Source organism: Chinchilla lanigera, unplaced genomic scaffold, assembly GCF_000276665.1.
Source record: "Chinchilla lanigera isolate Chin_1 unplaced genomic scaffold, ChiLan1.0 scaffold00047, whole genome shotgun sequence".
In the NCBI taxonomy this organism is placed as follows: Eukaryota; Metazoa; Chordata; class Mammalia; order Rodentia; family Chinchillidae; genus Chinchilla; species Chinchilla lanigera.
In genome coordinates, this window is record NW_004955448.1 from 8,088,400 (window position 1) to 8,109,206 (window position 20,807).

The following is a 20,807-nucleotide window of genomic DNA, read 5'->3' on the forward strand; positions in this document are numbered from 1 at the left end:
GTGCTGGACTTTGTCAAATGCTTTTTCTGTATCTATTGAGATAATCATGTGGGTTTTCTCCTTGGTTCTGTTAATGTGGTGTATTTATTGATTTGTATATGTTGAACCATCCCTGCATCCCAGGAATGAACCCTACTTGGTCATGATGTATAATCTTCTTGATGGTTTGTTGCATTCTGTTTGCCAGTATCTTCCTGAGGAGTTTTGAAGCTATGTTCATGAAGGGATGTAGTGGATTAACTAATGGTCACATTGTAACACTCTGCTGAACTGAACGAGTGTGGGGCTGGGTGTGGAAGGCCCACCTGAGGGCTGTTGCCAACAGCAGAAAAGCAGAACTGGAGGGGAACATGGCATGCTGTTGATTCTCCTGGAGAAGCTTGTGGCGCTGGCTTTCCTGATATGAACTCAGTTGTTCTCATCTTTGGAGGAGCTCAGGTCCTTCCTGTTGCTGAGGACGGCTGCAATTCTCTTCATGGAGCTCTGGTCCTTACCTTGAGCATCCCTTTCTGGTTCCAGTGAAGATCTCTCAGCCTATTGGCACAGATCCTTCACCCTGCTGGCACAGACTTTCTAGCTTCCACCACTGGCTCTTGGGCCTTCCCAGTGCAGATCCTTCAGACTTGCATGAGACATTGCCGTGGGCTCTGGGTCTCCAGCTGAACTTGTGGAGCACACTGAAGTGGGATTCAGACCCTCAGCTGGACTCTTTGAGTCTCTAATGCATGGACAGATCTCTCACACTCTTCTGCATTTGACTCTTTGGATGAGTATTACAATATAATCCTATAAATTATGTGTCTTGTATTAAATCTACTCCCTTGTAAAACTTGACTACAACAAGGGGATTGGCCTGTAGGTCTCTTTTTTGGTTGGATCCTCCTGGTTTTGGTATCAAGGTAGTGCTTGTTTCCAGGGAGAACTTTGGGCATATTGCTTCTTTTCCAATATCATTAAAGAGTTTGAGGTATAGCGGCATTTGATCTTCCTTAAAGTTCTTGTAGAATTCAGCAGTGACTCTGTAAGGACCTGGGCTTTTCTTTGTTGGTAGTTTGTTACTTGTTCAAATTCACTAGCTAATATTAGGTTATTTAGAATTTTTATATCTTCTTGATTCAGCTTTGGTAATTCATATGTATCTAGGAATCTATTTCTTCTGAGTTTTCCATCTTACTGGAGTATAAATTCTCAAAGTACGTACTGATTATCTCCTGAATTTCTGCAGAATCTGTTGTGATGTTGCCCTTTTCATTCCTAATGGCATGGATGTAGGGTTTTCCTTTTTTTTTTTTTTTTTGTAGGGTTGACCAAGGGTTTATCAATTTTATCAATTTTATTTAATCTTTCAAAAAACCAACTTTTCAATTCATTGATTCTTTGTATTGTTTTTAGTCTTAATTGAATTAATTTCTGCTCCAATCTTTATAATTTTTTCCCTGGTATGTGCTTTGGGTTTCACTTGCTTTTCTTTTTCTAGGAGCTTGAAATTCAACATTCGTTTATTTATTTGAGCTTGCTTTGTTTTTCTGGTGTGGGAATTCACTGCTATAAATTGTCCTCATTGGACTGATTTCTTTGTGTTCCATAAATTCTGGTATGTTGTATCAGCATTATAATTTCATTGTACAAACTCTCTAATTTCTTCTTTAATTTCATCTGTGATCCATTGGAGAGTATTTAATTTCCATATGTTTATGTAGTTGTTGTTGTTTCTTTGCCATTTATTTCCAATTTCATTGCACTACGACCTGATGATCTGCATGGCATAATTTCAATTCCTTTGCATTGACCTAAGCATGTTTTTTGTGGTCTTTTTTTGGAGAAAGTCCTGTGTGCTGCTAAGAAGAATATGTATTCTTTAGCTGTGGGGTGGAAGCCTCTGTAGATATTAAATTCATTTGTTCAAAGATTTGGCTCGGTTCTGATATTTTCTTTGTTGATATTTTGTCTAGTAATGATCTGTCTATTTGTGACAGTGGGGTATTGAGATCTCCCATTACAATTGTATTAGTGCTTATCTGATTTTTCATATCCATTAATGTTTGCTTTATATAGTTGGGTGCGCCAGTATTTGGTGCATCTATATTTATGGTTGTTATCTTTTCCTTTTGTATTGTTCCTTTAACAAGTATAGAATGACCTTCTTTGTCTCTTCTTATCAGTCTTGGTTGAAATCTACTTTCTTTGCAGATAGCTAGCTACCCCTGCTTTGTTCTGGGATCCTTTTGCATGGAGTATTGTTCTCCATCCTTTGAGTTACATCTATGAATTTCTTTTTGAGTGAAATGTGTTTGTTGTATGCAGAATATTGTTGGATCTTGTTTCTTGACCTATTCTGCCAATCTGTTTCTTTTGATTGGTTAATTGATACCATTCACATTGATAGTTATAACTGATAGGTATTGACTTCTCCTTATTATTATAGTTTCCTGTTGTTGGTTCCTTTTCTATTGCTGCTATTTAATTGCTTGCCTTGCCTGGTGGATTTGTTCTCTCGGGATTCTTGGAATTGTTGTCTTCACTGTCTTTCTAGAATATCTTTCAGAACTTTTTGAAATGCTGGTTTGGTGGTCATGAATTTCTTCAGATGTTCGTTATCATGGAAATATCTTATTTCTCCATTGATTTTAAAAGATAACTTTGTGGAGTACATCAATTTGGGTTGGAGGTTGTTTTCTTTTAGGGCTTGAACAAAAGAAATTTTTTGTGCTCTGATTTTGGTAACCTCCAATATTGAGGCACCAGTGAGTTTGATAAAGGCACACATATGTCTCAAAGACGGTGCTCTGAATGTTGCATCTTCCAGAGAGGGGAACACTGTTCCTCATAAGAAAGAAGAGCGAGAGAAAGAACCTACCTCTCTAACCCCTTTTGTAGCTTCATTAACACATGCTCCTCCCCTCACACCTAAATGCCTGTCCTTAGCCTCACCTCTCAACTCTGGCTTTGGGGATTAAATTTCAACATGAGTTTTGAAGGGGAGAAAATCATTCAAACCATTGCAACTGTTAAGTGGGGAATCCTGGATTCTAGTCCAGTTAAATAGATGATCAGGCCTATTCTTTTTTCTCCCATAAAAACTGCCCAGAGAGAATGAGACTGTCAGTGTTCCTCTACATACTGGGTGATAGAGCCCTACAGTGCAGGCCACATGCAAGGATTCTGACTTATGACTTATGTTCCTAACAATGAGTTCTTATTAGGGAAACATGCATAAGATCCAGGCTCTTTGTTGGCCCCAGGACTGCAGGGCTCTCCCTCTCTAGGCAAACTACCACTCATAGTGTACATCCCAGAAATTAACATTCTTGCCTAGATGGTGGTGTTTTAAAAATCATCTATCGTGTGGAAATCATTTATTTGGAATAGTAGACATGATAGTGGGGAAATCTTTAGAATCACTTAGAGAGTTATAAAAAATATTGATGTGTGTGTCCCACTCCTAAGGATTCTGTTTCGCTTCATCCTCAGAGTAGCCTGGGCATGGATGCAAAGTGAGTTTCCAAAAGGGGTTAAATGCTTCCAGTGGTTCTCAAAGTGTGGCCCTAGACCCACAACCTCAGTGCTACCATGGAACTTGCCAGCTGACCCACCCAGACCTACTGAATCTGATACTTAATAAGTATAGTCAACAAGAAAGACTTTCTAGGTGCTCTGCTCTCCATGAGCGCCTGAGAACCATTGTTCTATGAGAAGGCAGTGCCGGGTGAGACCACCTCACTCTACTATGAGGTCTAAAGATGCTTCTGGCCTTCAGGGCTTATCTTCTTGCAGTGAGTAGCATAGCTCTAGTGTACTTGGTCCTCCTAGTGCCATAATATGTTGAAATTCCATCAGTATGTCCTCTCCCAGCCCTAAGGAAAGTCAAGTTCTCATCAGAGTTCTCTTTTTTAAGTTGCCCAATTTGTATATTTCATGATGAGGATCATGAAATGACAAAAAAATACTGATTTCCTCTAAATCCAAGTTTCCGAGAGTCCATTTGCCATAGCTCATCCCTTCAGCTCATCACTTGGGGTAACCTTGTGCTATGGTTTGTGTCTGGATGTCCCCCCAAAGCCTCATGCAGTCATGGAGTGGACTTCTAGAGTCTATGATTGATCCATGATCCAATCTTGGGATTGTGGGTGTGAGTGCTACACCTGCTGTGGGGTAAGTAGTTTGCATACAATATAAGGGAGAGAAAGAGGCTAGCTCTCTGCTGCTCCTCCCTTTTGCTCTTGTTGCTTTTGCTGTCTTCAGCAGCCATGAACTGTTGTCCTCTGCCGTGTGCCATTCTGCCTTGGAGCCAGCAGAGTATGGACTGAAACCTCCACAAACCGTGAGCTATATAAACCTTTCCTTACTTAACTTTTGGTGTTGGGTATTTCGTCCCAGCAATGAGAGAAAACTAACCAAGACACCCTGCCCTTGCCTCAAAGCATCAAACCCCTTCTCTACTCCAGAGCATGGGGGTGTGTCACACCCTTTTTCTCCACTTCCGCCATCCTGCTCACTTTCCCGTATTGGCCCCAGCTGTGTCTGTCTCCCATTGCATGAATACACCAAAGGAGGTTTGCATGGAATGCTGCAGGTCATGGGGCCACTGCCCTTCCGGTGACTTTGCATAACTGTACTTTGACCTCTGATGTGACACTGACCCTCTCAGAGGCATGTGGACCGGTTTCGCTCTCCTCGTAGAATAACCTCCGGTGTGCTCATTCTTCAGCATTTGAGTCATCTTCCTGCTTTCTTATTCACCATTAGTCTCTTCCTTTTTTTTTTTTTTTTTGACACAGGGTCTCGCTATGCAGTGCAAGCTGGCCTTGAACTCGCAGCAATCCTCCTGTCTCAGCCCCTTAAATGCTGGGATTACAGGCATGTGCCACCACGCCCGGCTCATTAGTCTTTTCAAAAATAATGCCTGCGTTAAACTTTGCCTTCAGTGTTGCTCCAGATTATGTGGAATTGGTGATCAGAGAAGGTTCTCGAATGTCACGTCATCAGTCTTTCCTCTGATTATACAGAAAACCAAGATAACATCTAGTGGAATGAATGCTGTCTGGTGTTTTTACAGCTCACAGGGAAAACATTCACATTTATAATGATTTTTAAAACTATTCACTTATTTTAGATAACTTTGCGTAAGCTTTAAACAAGTGGACAAACCACAGAGTCATCAAAGTGAAGGCAAAAGGACAAGGCAGAGAGTAGTGGAGGACGGGGTGAGCGAGTTAGCAGGGAGCGAGGGCCAAGGAGGTGGGGGTTGACCAATCCAGTGGGATCTAAGTCTAAGCTAAGGAGAAGCAGGTAAGTATTAAGCTCAGCCTTGGCAATCAAGGCAAGCACAGTATACGCAAGTCTGTAGCAGGATATTAAGAGGGCTTTTCTGTTTTACTTTATCCTTCCCCTGTTTTTTTTTTTTTTTTTTTTTCATGGCTTTGTTTGTTTTGTTTTGTTTTTTCAGTAAGAATCAATTGAGCCCTGGGTCTTCATGCTGAGCTGTATCCCCAGCCTTTTCTTATAAGTCAGGATCTTGCTAAGTTGCTAAGTTTCCCAAATAGCTCAAACTCACAATCCTCATGCCTTGGTCTCCCAGAAGAGGGACGTTTCTTACTGCTTCAGAATTTCAGCTGAGCCCTCAAAGCTAAGAACAAGGGGTGTGCCCATACACTCTGTGTGCACAGAAGCTGGACCATCCACACAGAGCTAAGTGATGACCATACAAACTAGCACACTGTCCCCAAGCCCATCACACACCCTGCGGATGGGCGAAGGGGGAGAGGAGGTTGATGAGGACTAGAGTGGTGGGATTTTTTCAAGAGAGTTGTCCATATGCAGAGAAGATGAATCACTGACCTCAATCCAAGTGAAGAGAACCACTCAGAGAAGAGAGGAGACTGGCATCGTGCCCCCTGGCTGGATTGCTTAGACCCCTGGCCCCACGCCATCACAACCCAAGCCAGAATATAGACAGTGGGCTCTTAAGAGGGCTTAGCTTGTGTCCCCAGGAGTTCAAGAAAACAGAGCGGAGCCTGACTGTCATGAAATGTTTCAGCATAGGCAGTATGGTGCTGTGTGTGTTCAGCTATACTCCTACCCACTCTCTAGGGGCAGTGACCATGCCACTGTGTAAAATTATGTTTACCTCACCAGAGGCTTTAATAATTAGCATAATGAACACCTGGGCTGAGTTTTATTTTGTGAGATTAGTAGTATTCAGACGTCTTAATTATTTTTTCTCATTGCTGAGACAAAATACCTGACACCCAAAGTTGAAGGAGGAAAGGTTTGTTTCGGGGCACAGTATGTAGAGGTTTTGGTCCACAATCTGATGGCTCCAAGGCTGGGTGGCACTGCACAGGGGCATTGCAGAAAAGAAATAGTTCATGGCAGGCAGAAGACAGCAAAAGCAAGCAAGCTATCCAACCAACTACAATCCTTTTTCTGTCCTTTATATCTTATCGAGGCTACCATCAGAGTGGGTAGCACTCATACCTAGCACCTTAATCCTAGCACCCTTAATTCTAGTATTAGACCATGAAATAATCCCAGTGTCACACACTCTAGATCTAGCCACCTCGGTGAAGCCCTGCCTATGACTGCATGGGGCTTTGTGGGGACATCAAGACACAAGCCATAACATCAGATTATGTAGATTGGCCAGGCATGGTGGTACACACCTATAAGCCCAGAACCCTAGGAGGCTAAAGCATGAGTATCACAAGTTTGAGTCCATCCTGAGGGATTTAGTGACTTAGTGAAGACCTGTCTCAAAATAAAAAGTAGAAAGGATTGGAGATGCAGCTCAAGGCAAAGGCCCTGGGTTCAGCCTCTAGTACTACCAAAAAAAAAAAAGAAAAAAATTGGATTGGCCAAAATATTGAAGAGACTTGGCATAGAATGAGGAGAGCCATATCCTGTTCCTTGAGAGGCACGTGAAACTTGCTCCTAACTGGACCTATAGTCAGTGATTGGTCTGATGGAATCTGCTTAATGTTCTCCATCCAGTTTACTTTAATCTTGACTATATCATCATGTTTGCCCTCAATTAAACTTTCAAGCAAAGCAAAGCTGTGTCATGATAATTCAGCCTCAGAGTTGTGGAAAAATAACAGCCCTAGCCTCCCTCCATCTCTCTCTGACAGTCTCATGGGCCTGCTGATTGGCTTGGCCACGGCTGGTTCATAACATTGAAGCTCACTTGAGGAAATCAAAGGTAATTTTTTTATATCCAACTTAGTCTACTTACTCAGTTCTCTCCAGCGTTCATTATTAAATGAAAGGGATATAGTATTTTTACTGCAATTTTCCAAATTGTTTCTTATATCTCATTTCATAGTAACCAAAGGGTGGTGACTTACTTTTCAAGTGCATTCTTTCAAACCACGCACTAAAGGGCAGTGGGGCGGGGAGGTATGAGGACACGCATGAGTTTCCCATCACTGCTGTTGTGGAGGACCCCAACTGTGGTTTAAAGCAATGCATGTTTATCATTTTGTAGTGATGGGGGTCAGAAGTCCAAAGTGGGTTTCACTGGGCTAAAATTAAGATAGAGGAAGGGCTGGCTGTGTTCATCCAGGAGGCTGGGGAGGAATCTGTGACCTTTTCAGCCTCCAGCAGCTGCCTGCATACCTTGGCTCATGGTCCCTTCACCCATCTTTAAAGCCAGAAGCTGTGCAGCCTGCTAGTCTCCCAGACCCTGTGTCTCCTCTCTCCTCTTTACTTATAAGGACGCTTGTGATTATGCCGGTATTCCCCACATGATCTGAGATAATATTTTCATCTCAAAATCCTTAGCTTGGTCTTATCTGTAGAGTCCCCATTGCCAGGTAAAGATACATACTCACAGGTTTCGGGGGTTAATGGTGTACGTCTGTAGGGGGAGGAATTCTGAGCAGGTAAGTGAGCAGGGTCCATGGGTCACCTAGAGTCCTAGGCCTTCACCCTCTGGACCAGTCAGGCCTAATAGTGGCACAGGGGAGAGAGGCGCTGTGTGGTCTTAGGGGAAAGCGCGTACGTAACCTGTCCACACTTCAGTTTCTTCATTTGTGAAATTAGATAATTAGCTGTTCTCAAAAGTCTCTTCCCAATATAAACCTTATTCTTGTTTTCTCTTTTGGCAAACATTTGAAGACTTACGACTGTTGAACTTAAGAAACTGAACGCATCTTGTTCTAATGTACCCTGCCAGACTCCTAGTGCTGCCCCTGGGATGAGGGGCTCCGACACCCGCACTGGTAAGGCTCTGAGCAAGAGTCAGACCTCCGCTTTCCCAAAGGCAGAGGAGGGCTGGGGGCCCGGGTGGGAGGCGCAGGGAGGAGTCGGGTCCTTTCTGCTGAGTCAGCACAGAGACTCCCGGCTGTGATGCCGGAGGGCGACAGCTGCGGCTGCTGACTCAGAGCTGCCAGAGGCGCCCATGAGAGCCCTCAGGGATGAGTCAGAGCCCGGCTCTCCCAGGCCTGCTCATCTCAAGGCAGCACACAGCCTCCCTCTGTTCCCCTCAGAGCCGCAGTGCTTAGGAGAGCGTATCTCAACACACCGTGCCTGAGATGTGTGGTCACCAGCTTTGCGGTCATGTGACCTCTCAGACTGGCCGTGTGCTTTCGTTTTCCCGCTACTCTGAGAAATCCCACTGTTGAGAGCACCTCTGGTGTGGCCTTAAAGTTAAGATTCACCTTGCACCTTCAGTCCTGCAGCCACAGGAAGACAGCAGAGCTCCCAAAACTCCTCCAGCCACTTTTACCTCCCATTTTTGAGGTAGTGTCATCTGTCAGCAAGAGCTCTGGCCCATAAATTAGCGACCAAGGCTTCCTGCTTCTGCTGCCGCGTCACTGTGGAGCAAGCTGTATCATCGGTGGGCCTCGTCAGCATCTGCTACACGTCCTGCGAAGCCCCTTCCAGAACTAATATGAGGGAATCAAGGCAAACCATCCTCAAAGTCTTCCCACTTCCGGAGAGCAGTTGTTCTGAGTTTCACTGCATCATGGCTGTTTGGCTTGGATAAGCCGTGGCTTGTGCTCACCAGGTCTGCCCTCACAGGAAGGTGCTGAGGCCGTAGCCTCGGGAGAGCTCAGGCAGTCTGCCAGGGGCTCCTCCGCTTACCGTGATGAGCTTTCTCCGTCCTGTCCGGTCCCGTGGAGGTCAGGTGTGAGGTTGCGGCGACCAGAAACTGAACTGTGCCTCTTACTCCAAAAGCACATGACAGGTCTGTCCTTCCTCCCCGTCTGGCCTGCCCAGCCAGACCAGCACCCGGTCACGCTATGTGCATGGGAGGGATTCCGCCTACTCAGTCCTGAGGACACGCTGCTCGGGGGTGGCTGTCACCTCTGCCCCTGGAGCATGATCAGGAACACCCAGCGGCCCCGCCCACCCCTCCTTATCACCCAGGCCTCTGGGGGCGGCCCTTCCCCCTGCCTTGGGCCTGGCCCACTGGGCCACAACTGCTTATTCCTGGAACTTCACTGACTCCTTCTGAAAAAAGAACAGACCACCCCAGGTTGCCTCCTGCCACGTCACTTCAGAGTCAGCTGGCATCTTACATTTTCCCTGGAAAAATGTACAGCCTTTTATTTCTTGTTCAGAAGGAAATTCGAGTCTTTCACATGGGTTTACCTTTGCAGGAGGAATGTGAACACGAGTATCTGTGTTGTCAGCCGGCCCCGCACTCTCTGGGCTGAGGCTCGGACTTCACCTTCCCGAGAGGAGCTCTGCTCCTGGGTGTGTGCTCAGCTGCCGGGTGAAGAAAGGCCTATTGTTCCCGGAGTGCCCCTACACTGCCAGGCAGCGCGCTGGGTGTTCCTCCCTGGAGGTAGAAAACTGCCTGCCTGAGCGGATCATTTCATGCCTTGTGTTTTGTTTGCTTTTGTTGCTGGTCTTTCCTGCTTTGCCATACTTCCTTATGCGAGCATGCAGAGTCCATGCAGCCCTCACTTCTCCGTCCCTCTGCGCTGTGAGTTCACCTCTGGTACGCCTCTGAGTGATCATTCGGTTCCCAAGGGAGGGGAAGCACGTCTCCCACCTGCCAGGCTCATGCGTGTGGCTGCGGGGAGAGGGAGCAGAGGCGTGCTTGGCCCCAAGGGAGGCCTGGAACGCAGTGCTCCTTCCGTCTGGACGCGGATGGCAGAGCTGTGCGCTGAGGCCCTCGGGGCTGCCGTTCCCCAGCGATGGTTCAGGAGTCAGGCGGGGCAGGGGTTAGCTGCCTGGCCTTGGGATCCCTGTCCTTGGGTACTCGGATCACCCAGCGGGTCTGAGGTACGGAGGGAGCAGTATCACTGGAGAAGCCCGGGGATTCCAGGGGGTTTCCCTTCTGCCGCTTTGTGACCCTGCAGGACACAGACCGCCCCGGGGCGAGCCTCCCTACCCTGCCCTTGCCAACAAACCCTGCCCCACCCACTGGCTTCCTGGGCCTGCGCTTGTGAGGAGCAAACACAACACTCACTGAGTGTGAGAAGCAGAGGCCTTTTGTGAGTCAGAGGTGGAGTTGCCCTCTTTCCACCCTCCCTTCCGCCCGGCTCCCGGGAGTGTACGGTGACCTCGTGCTGCCCCCTCCTGACCAAACTGCTCCTCATAATTCATTCTGTAAAATGCCTATTGACATCACAGGAAAACTTAAATTTGTAATGAAAATAATAACAATGAATATATAGTCATTCACCCTGCCTGGACTCTATTTTTGTACTAGTGCGGTCATAAGATACAATGTTAATTTCTTTTCTTGTTGGGACAGAGCCTCACTCTGCGGTCCAGCATGACCTTGAACTCACAATCCTCCTGCCTTACCCTGCTGAGCGCTGAGATCGCAGCTGTGCACTACCACGCCCAGTTTGTCTGCAGTGTTTTCTGATGGGGGAAATGGCTCACAACCGCAAGCCTGCAGAGTGAGGCCCTAACTCGAGGCTGTCGTGCCAGCCCTTCCCCCGCCTGCCGCCCAGCTGCTGGCTGCTGCTCTAGACCGGTGCGGGGCCCGCTGTGGTTCTTTGCTACAGCTTTTCCAGAGAGGCCACATAAGACAATGGGGACAGGATGGAGAAACGGAAGAAATCAAAGCACCCAACTACTCTGCAGGCTTGAGACCTTCTCAAATCCCTCTCGGTCACAAACACTTTGATTAAAAAGTGGTCTTTTCTTTACAAATATGGAGACAGCAATGACTTAGAGTGCCCCACGGCTGCTGGGCTCCCTCTGGGTGAGGAGCTTCCCCAGACGTGACCTCACTGACTGCTCACCACAGCTCTGAGGTGGAATCGTCCTAGGGTTCGCAGGAGGAACTTGAGGCCCAAGAGGTCACATGCTGGGGAGGCGAGAGCAGCAGCTTGGCCTCAGATAAACCCGCTGCAAACCCTTCACGCTTTGGGAACTGTCTGCGGGGTGCGGAGGAAGTGCTGCAAAAAGGAGCAAGTCTTCACCCTGCATACCTGTGGAATAAAGTATCAGTCACAGTCATCCTGCAGTCACGGTGAATACCTGACCGGACGCTCGTGCCCTTTGACTGGAAACCACCTTCCTTTGCCCTTCTCCCTTGGCAGATTCCTCCAGACTTTGCTTCTTTGATCCCATGATACCCAGCTTTAGAGGAGCTTCCTTTTAGATTTTGCTTCCTAGCCTTGGAACTGGTACGAAGGGTGGCAGCTGCCCTTCGTACTCCGCCCCTGGTCCTGTATCCTCTGCGCTCCTAGGCTGGCAGGACCATGGGCTTCGAGGACCCGTGGCAGAATGAAGAAGTTGGTCCGTTTGGTGCCGAGTGTCGTCTGGCCGTCATGAAACCAGTGGGAACAGTTTCGAAAAGCTTGCGAGCCCGATGCGGAGGAGCAGGTGGTCAGGCACAGAGGCTGAGGCCCCGGAGGCAGCTGAACAAGATGCGGCTCTGGGCCAGTTTCCTGAGAAGGGCTCGTGACAGCCACAGTGCAGTGAGGGGACACAGGGGCTCGCATTCGCCAGTGTGAGGTCAGAGGCTCAGCAAGTGGGCAGGAAGCCTTCTTCCAGATCTTCCCTTGCCGGGCTGGCGCTACCTGAGAGCACACTTGTGTTCCTATGCAGTCTGGGGAAACTCACAAGTCAGCAGCATGTCTTGTGGGCCAGGCCTTTGAACATACGTCACCTCATCAAGAGAACTTTGGGAGGTAAGGATTATTTGTCCTGCTTTACACGTTAGGAAATTGAGGTTCAGAGAGGTTATGAGATTTGCCCAAGATCACAAATTAGGAAAGTATTGATTTGGGCTACCACGTGAGCTCCAGAAAACGTTCCGAGAACACCTGAGGACACTTTCCTGCTTTGGGGCCAAAGGGAGTCCCTTGTAGCATGTTAGGTAAGTGCACGTGACCTCCCCATTGACCGGATTTGCAAATTGAGTGATCAGATAACTCAGCTATGTATAGGTATGACTGTACCCAGCACTGGCCTTTGTCTCAGTTTCCTATCCTCTTCCTTGCATACAAAGGCCAAATCTCGAGTGTGTCAACCCTTGTGACCTTTGTCTGTCTGCCCCAGAGGCCTGCGCAGCTGCAGGGGAAGTGACCAAGATAAGACCGGAGGGAACATGAGCTTTGAAGTCAAGCAGACCTGGGTTTACATTCCACCTCCTGTTTTCACACAGTCCTACCCAAACCGCAGGGGAGGGACAGGTATGAGGAGAGGAGAGAGGGCCGTGCTGGCCATGTGGCCTCAGCCTGGCTTGGGGAGGAGCCAGGTTCCAGGTCCACGGCCCTCAGCCACCAGCTCTCCAAAACAGCTGGGCCCACTGCTAGTATCTGGACAACCTCAGTTCAGAGGACAGAACTTCAGAGGCCCAAAGACAACTCAGATAATTCCCCAAATCCTCCCTGCACATTGGTCTCAAGCTTGCTGAGGTCTCTGGCCATGCAGTGAATACGGCCTTCCTGGAGAAGGGATGGTACTTTCCCATACCGGAGAAAAGCTGCGCGGGATGAGGCGAACCTCAAGGAGTCCAGATTCCCCACGCGGGGACTCCGTTCTCTCATCCCTAAGGTATAATGGTCAGCAATATGGCAGTAATCTAACCCTGCCTGTGTTAACCTATTCAGCGCCCATAGTAGCTCACCTCCCACTTTCTGGCATAGCAGGCACACCCACAGGCACAGAAAAGAAAGCTGGACCTGAAGTCAGGCGTTAGCATCAGCTCTTAACCTCAATGCCTTTCTGGCACTTACTGGAATAATAAGGCTTTCCTCACAGGGAGGAAGGCGGGATTGGATGACATCACGCTTCTAAACTTCCTGCGCTCATTTCCTTTCCCAGCCATTCCCACTTGTGAGGGAATGGGGACGCCTACATCTCAGCAAAGGTCTGTCTCGCACATAGTTCTCAGCCAGTCCCTGAGGCAGGAAGGAAAGGGAGCTGCGGCGAGGGCAAGGGGCAGGCGGCGAGGAGGGCACTGGAACGAGAGGTGTGTGTGGGAGGCCGAGGTCAGAGGGCCAAAGCTGTGGCCATGTCCTGCCCTGAACCCGGAGGAGCACACCACTCTCCCGGGAGCAGAGTCCACGACACGGGTCATGGTGGGAGCCTCAGAGTTCACCCACAAGCCTGGGACCCCACGTGAAGACTGCTCAGCCAGGTGTGCGTGTGAGACTAGGCACAGTACAAGAGCGGAGGGCCCGTGGAGGGAGGGAAGCACTACCCCAGTAGCCCCTCCACTGCTGAAAAAGGTTTGAGCCACTCACCAGCGGTGCTAGTGCTGCAGGGGTGAGGGCTGCGGTGCAGGGGGCTGGGGGAGGAAACAGGACTGCTCTGTCCCAGGCCTAAGTTAGCCCAGGCCCAAGATAGCCCAGGCCCACACCCAAGCAGTGGCTGTCCCACCCCTGCCTCGGCCTGAGTCAACCACTGGCAAATGCAAAGTGTGTCTTGGATCCCAGAAAGAGGTCTCTGTGGAGCTGCACACAGCCCAGGTCTCTGAGGGAAAGTCTCCAAGCCATCCTGGCTCGATTCAGCCATAACCCAGCTTTACCAACACAGGCTGCGTGGGTAATGGTGACTGAGGCGCATTCATGTTTGTTTATCAAGATTACATGGGCTCAGGCCAGGTGCGCCTGGGCCAAAACAAGCAGACCTTGATCAGCCAACACACCAGGGCATTTGTTTCTCCATGTTCTCTTTGGATGTTCCTCAACTCAGCCGACACATCTTGGTTGGGACGGTTTAGGATGACCGAGATGAACTGCCATGCCCTGTTCCGACTTTAACAATTTCTGTTTATAGGCACAGCCTCCGTACCCAGTACAAAGTGAAATGAGGACATTTTTTTCCACAAAGTGGAATTGCTGAATCTCAACTGCTTGGATGTTTTGGGAGTGGTTGTTTAAAAATCCTCCCCACGGCTTCGGTTCGCTCTGCTCTTTGTAAGCATCGTCACAGCCCCAGCCTCCAGGAGAGATGAATCCGGTGCCCTCATTCCACTTCGGTGCATGTGACCAGCTGAACTGGGCCTTTCTTGTTAAGATTTGCAAAGGGTAGTCGAGACCCTGCTTCAATCACTGGCATTTCAAAAGGGTTCTTGAAATGACAGAATGCTTCCTTTGCACTGAGACATTTTCATCAATGAATATTTATAAAGTGCCCACACTGAGGCTGCTGGCCAATTCTGAACCAAGATAAGAGCGAAGACTCTTTATTCTATTGCAGAGGGAGATTTAGTCAGTCAACTGTATTTCTTTTAACTTCTGAAAGTCTTCCTCCTCCTGGAAAAAAAATAAAGTGATTTTTGTTTTCGCAAATGAGAAAGGAAAACTTTTGCTAACACGTGGTGTTTCTTCAATTATCACGTTGGTCTCCAACAGCACTTGTTTTCTGAAACCATCAAATTATCTTATTTCTTTGCACTAAAAATACTTAAAAGTCAGTTGAACATTGGTAGAACTCATGACTTGTGGCACCTTGTGAATTCAACAGATGGTTTCATTTTTCTGACCCACTTTCTGCCCTTTCCTCTGCTCCACCCCAGAACAAATCATCCAGATACTGTGTTGCTAGTGACTCACAGGGGGAACTCCAGCACTGACCGCGTTGGTCCTTGGTCTCACACTGACCCCTTGTGGTGAGGAGCGCAACAGGCTGTCTCGCTCAGCAGCTCTCAGCCTTGACCGGACCCTGGCTGCGGGGCTGACTGTCAGGGTCGGGTGGTAGGAAAGCATGGCGAGGCCCTCAATGGCCCTGCGCTTCCTGGTAAGTGCCATGTTCGGTATTCTCCAGCATGAGAGGGCTCTGGGCTGTGAGCTCAGCTTTTACTTCCTTTTGGGACACGGTGAACCAGCTTGCCCAACAAAGAAAAGTCATTTCTCAGGAGTTAGAACTTAAAAAGGTGCATTCACTATTTCAGGCCTTTGCAGACACTTTTAGCCACAGCAGGACTCCCGTAATAAGAGGTTAAGTTTTTCTCATTTCGGTAGTCTCAGAATCTGGTCCATTGTCTAACACAGTAAATACACCATAAGAACCTGTGAACTGACTGCAATTAATCTCCATCCTCAGCAGGTATTTAATCAGGACTTAGCTGTTTGGGGTCCCTGGTTAAGACTAGGGATAGGAAGAGGTACAAAGAGACCTGACTAGAGCCTAGCTGGATAATCAGGCCAGGCACAAGAAATGACACTTGTCGACAGAGAGTAATGTTTTTGAATTGCGCAAGGAATTACACAGGCTGTAAGAGACACTATGTTAAGGAAAAAGAAATCCACTTATGACATGGTATCAGGGGCAGCTTCACTGGTTGCTGAGAAACTGTGCTTTTAAGAAAATGATGGCAGTGAAAACACATCAATACCTTCTACCTGTGCCAGGGTCTGCACGTATACCACTAACTCTCACAATTACAAAGGGAAATATTATAACCAACCCACAATTAGGAAACTCGGGTTCAGAAGAGTTAAGCAACTGTGCCTAAGGCTACGCCACCACTGAGCAGGAGGAGCAGACCTGTAACACAGGCCAGTCTAACTCTGGAACCCACACCCTTTCTTTATCAGCGTACCTCGGGGCTCAATTTACGGCAGCTTCCGAAACAAGCTGCTACTGCTTCTCGGAAGCAAGGCCACACAGAGAAAAGTTGCTGGGCTCGGGTTCTCTGGGCGCAAGACTGCATGGGGTGGTAGGAGGAGCCCCACGGCTGGCAGGGCTTAGCTGGCAACCGCAGCGGCTGGGCTAAGGTGTGGTATCCCCATGACTCTTGCTGGGCGAGTGCCCAGTAACACACAACTGGCACGCAGCACGCACTGCCAGCCTCTGTTGATTTCAAATCTTATGAAGATGCTTTACAAAGAGGCCCAGGCTCGGGTGTGGGAAGATTAGATTAAAATGGGACTCTAAAAGCCGTGCAGGCTGCCGCATAGTCTAGTGACTTAGTATATGGACTTTGGAACATGCGGGGTTTAAGTGCCGGCTCAGCCACTATGCTGGGTTTAACCATGCTGGGTTCAAAACCTGGTTCAACCATTTCAGTTGTGTGAAATCACAACGTCATGGATTTCTTTCCTACCATAGAATTCTTGAAAGCTATTACATGAGTTCATATATGTGAAATAGAATAGCATCTGGCATGTTGCTTATATAAATAAGATTTGATATTTTACTTTCTTTCTTTTTTTAAAAAAAAAAAAGCAGAGTCTCACTGCTATGTAGTCTAGGCTGGCCTACACTTTTGATTCTCCTGCCTCAGCCTCCCAAGTGCTGGCTGGGTTTACAGTCACGTATCATAGGTCCTATTGCTATCTTTATTTTGCTAGTAGATTTTAGCAAAAGTGTGTATCTTCAGAGTTATCAAATGTTCAAGTCAGGACTAAGGGTCTTAATAAGGCTTAGGTAGAGAGATGTAAAGACACTGGTGTGACTTTGGAAATAAATCCCTGTGGAAACCCGGAGGGATCTTCCATTGCATGTAGCCAAACAGTGACCTCTAGTGGCGTAAGTACCGCATTTATTACTGAGTTGTACCGGAACTAAAGGGCACTGCCAGGAAAGAACAGATTGGAATGTGGGAACTAATCGTGCCAGGGGAAGGTTGCCCTGGACCAAAAAGACGGCTGTTCTGGAAAGAGCAGCCGCGAGAAGCCCTGCACATTGGCAGTGGGGTCATCTTGACATTCAGAATCCCTTCATCCGCTCTAGTCCATGCTGAGGGTCCCAAGGGCTCTGGTGACACCCACACATCGAGAGAAAGTCACACATGTGGGGGAAAGGCTTTCAAATAAATGTCCGTCTCAGAGGACACAGGAACTGCTTTAAAGGGAATAAAATATCTGCAATAATTTGAGCAACAAAATAACAGTAACTCTGAACAATGAGTTCATATTGATTAAGTAGAAAGAAATGGGATAAAGGAGGAAGATGGATAAACTCTTACACTGAGCATGCAAGCAACAGATGCAGAGGGAACAGCGGAGTTAAGAAACATTTTCAATAACTGTTTCAAACAAAAGCCATCAACCCATGCCAAAACTGGTAGGTAGGAGGATGGTTTTAAAATGTGTACATGATCTCAAAGTATCTCCCCTGTGAATATTTGTTAAACACAAAGGGAAAAACAGTAACATTTTCGGATGAACACTGTCAGCGCCTCTTTAACCAGTGACTGAAGTCAACACTGGATAAGGAGACATTTTCATCATCAATGAATATTTATGAAGTTAATGCAAGTGGTAAAGTTAACGCTTCTAGTTAATGTTAACAAACTGACATCACGGGCCTACTAATATTACACAGTGGTAAAGAAACCACCTGCTTCTGTCGTATTCTTTCGAAACCACGAAACTCTAATCACAAGGAAGCACTGCACAAACCCAAATGAAGGGATGTTTTACGAAATCATTGGTTTAGTCCTCAAAAACACCAAGATATTGAAGTGGTAGAAAAGCCATTTGATCTGGTCACGGCACATTGCATACAGACACTGAAATGTCACACTGGCCCCATAAGTATGTGCAATCACTGTGTCAATTAAAAATAAAAATCTACAGCCAGATGCAGCGGCCCTTGCCTGTGATCCCAACTACTCCAGATACCAAAGATAGAGAAATGCGAGTCTGAGGACATCCAGGGAGGCTCAGTGACCTGGCTAGATGACCTTGTCTCCAAATAAAAAGCAGAAAAAGGACTGGGAATGTAGCTCAGCACAAAGGTTGTGGGTTCCACTCCAGCACAACAATAATGATAATAACCACCATGATAACAGGCTGGGGATATAGCTCAGCTCTCCTTGGGTTAAATAGTATTTTTTTAAATTTAAAATGCCAAGTCATGAAAGCGAAGACAGATCAAAGATCAGTCCAGATGAAAGGAGACTAAAGAGATATGATACATAGGTTGGATCGTGGGCATTCCAGAAAATGGGGCATTCGCAGAAAACCTGGCAAGAGGTGAATCAGGTCAATGTACTGCAGTATCGGTCCATATCGTAAACTCCAGATTTTGATAACTATATTATGGATATGAGGAAAACACACTGAAGCACTTACAGGTAAGAGCCTCATGACAGCAACTCACAAGAAAAAAAGATACTACATAGCATGGAACCTCCATGTGGTACAATGTTAGTATTTGTAGAATCTGGATGAAGGACATACAGGTCTTTGTATCTTTGCCACTTTTTGTAAATCTAAAATTATTTTAGGGCCAAGGATCGAGTTCAGCAGCATATGCACCTGCCTGGCAAGTGCAAGGTCCTGAGTTCAATTCCCGGTATCAAAAACGAATTTCAAAATTTAAAAAAAGAAATTAAATGTTCATTTCAGTTTCTTTGATCATTAATATGTTTTTCTTACGTCATTATAGTGGGATGAAGTGTCCCCCAAATTCATGTCCACCTAGAACCTGAATGTGACCTTACTTGGAAATAGAGTCTACAGACTGGTTAGTATGATACCATACTGGATGTAGACCTTTCAGAGACCAAGTGCCAAACTGCAACCCAAAACCCACTTATCTACCACAAAGTGCCAACACTTTTTTTTTTGAATACAGTACTGAGGTCTTAGTTTAGAAAAAAACAACTCTACATTAATATATTTTGTTTTAAAAGAAAAAGTGAGTAACACCCGTGCCACGGTTTCATTACACTGTGCTAGACCCTGGAATCCTCACTAGACGACCACGGGAAGACAGGCCAAAATGAGTGATGCAACTACAAGTCAAAGAACACAAGGATTACGGCTGGGCATGGCGGTGCCTGCCTGTAATCCCAGCACTTGGGCAGCTGAGGCAGGAGGATTGCTGTGAGTTCAAGATCAGCCTGGACTACAAAGTGAGCTCGAGGCCAGCCTGAACTGCAGTGAGAACCTGTCTCAAAAAGACAAAAAAACCCAAAAAACAAAAAAAAACACCAGGATTTCCAGAAGCCACCACAAGGTAAGAAGCTTTCAGAAGGAGCATGATTTTGCTATCACCTTGATTTCAGACTTCTAAGACTCCTAAACTATCAAGAGATGTATTGCTTTATGCTACCAGGTGTGTGGTAGTTTTCTAGGGAGCAGCCATAGAAAAATAATACAACTTCCCTGTTTAAAACAATAATACCTTAGTCTGGCATCCACAAACCTCTCAAGTGTTGGTAACTATAGTAAAATTCAGTGAACCTCACACCTAACACTGTTGAGTGCATTATATACATTTCCTTCAACTCGCACAATACCTGAGCACAGTAGGTTCAATTACTAACCTTTTACAGATGGGACAAGAAAAGCCTAGAGTGGCTTGGTGTAAAGGTCAGTTAGCGAATGCTGGCTAGGCACTGCACGCAGGCAGTGACTCCATAATCTCTACTGTCTGCTCCGATGTTCTGTTTCCCACACAAGCTTCCCTCTGAGCTAAACAGGCTTTTAGTTTCTGGCTGCTAGTTCATTTAAAACATACCAAGTCAAATACATGTGCAGGCCAAGATTTGGCCCAGGTCCCCCCAGTCTGCTACCCCTGGCTGCTAAGGCCATGAGCTTCAAACACCTACTCTTACTTTTATAGAAGGAACACACACATTCATGGAAATGCAGCTGGATAAATGTTTAAGGCTGAGAGACAGGAGAGCACGAATGTAGACAACAGTGTCTAAGTGTCACAGAATCAGTAGTATGTAAATTCATTCACCTTCCTATCATAGATGGCTCCTGTGGATACAAGGGGATTTTCACAAGGGGGAGAGTGGTTTACTTATCAAACTTTGTGTGCATTCTCCGTGTCTCCAGCTAAAGTAAGCCCTCTTAGCATGCCGTGCTTTAAAATTGATTTTTTAAAATGTTACCTTAAAAAAACCTTTGCTGCCAGGTATGGTAGTACACACCTGTGACCCTAGCACTCTGGGAGGCCAAGGCAGGAAGATCACAAGTTTGAGGACAGCCTGGACAATTTAGCAAGACCTCGTCTCAAAAAAAAGGGACTAACGATGTAATTTTGTGTGCCTGGGTAGCATGTGTAAGGCCCTGAGTTCAGTCCCCAGTACCACTCTTAGACCAAATAAATATAAGATTCTCTTGCTTTTGGAAAACGTTCATGCAAACTCAGTGTTTAAATAAAAAAGATTCTTGATGCTAATATATGAAGCTATTAAAGCAAAACAGGACTTCAGTGAAGAGCAGACCGCATATCCCTTACCTGAAATGATTGGAACCGGAACAGTTTCAGGTATTTTCAGACTCTGGAATATGTACACATACACAATGGAATATTTTCAGATTAGGAACCAAATCTAAACATGAAACTCGTGTTTCACGTACATGGTCCACAATCTTTAAGTAAGTTTTACATATTTTTAATAATTTTGTGCATGTTTTATGTACACTGAACCATTAGATTAGTGATACCGTATCAGCTTCAAAAAGTTGTGAGATTCT

At 46.6% G+C, this 20,807-nt stretch overlaps 1 long non-coding RNA gene across 2 annotated transcripts in view; it reads right to left on the reverse strand.

The window, feature by feature from the left end:
* Positions 1–20,807, reverse strand: part of LOC106149532 — a 37,141-nt gene that overhangs the window by 13,470 nt on the left and 2,864 nt on the right. The window contains exon 2 of one of the 2 annotated variants that reach the window (XR_001235785.1): positions 9,085–14,675. This is a non-coding gene — a long non-coding RNA (uncharacterized LOC106149532). Of the gene's footprint in view, positions 1–9,084; positions 14,676–20,807 lie in introns of those variants that run through there. The other variant, XR_001235786.1, reaches the window with a different exon arrangement.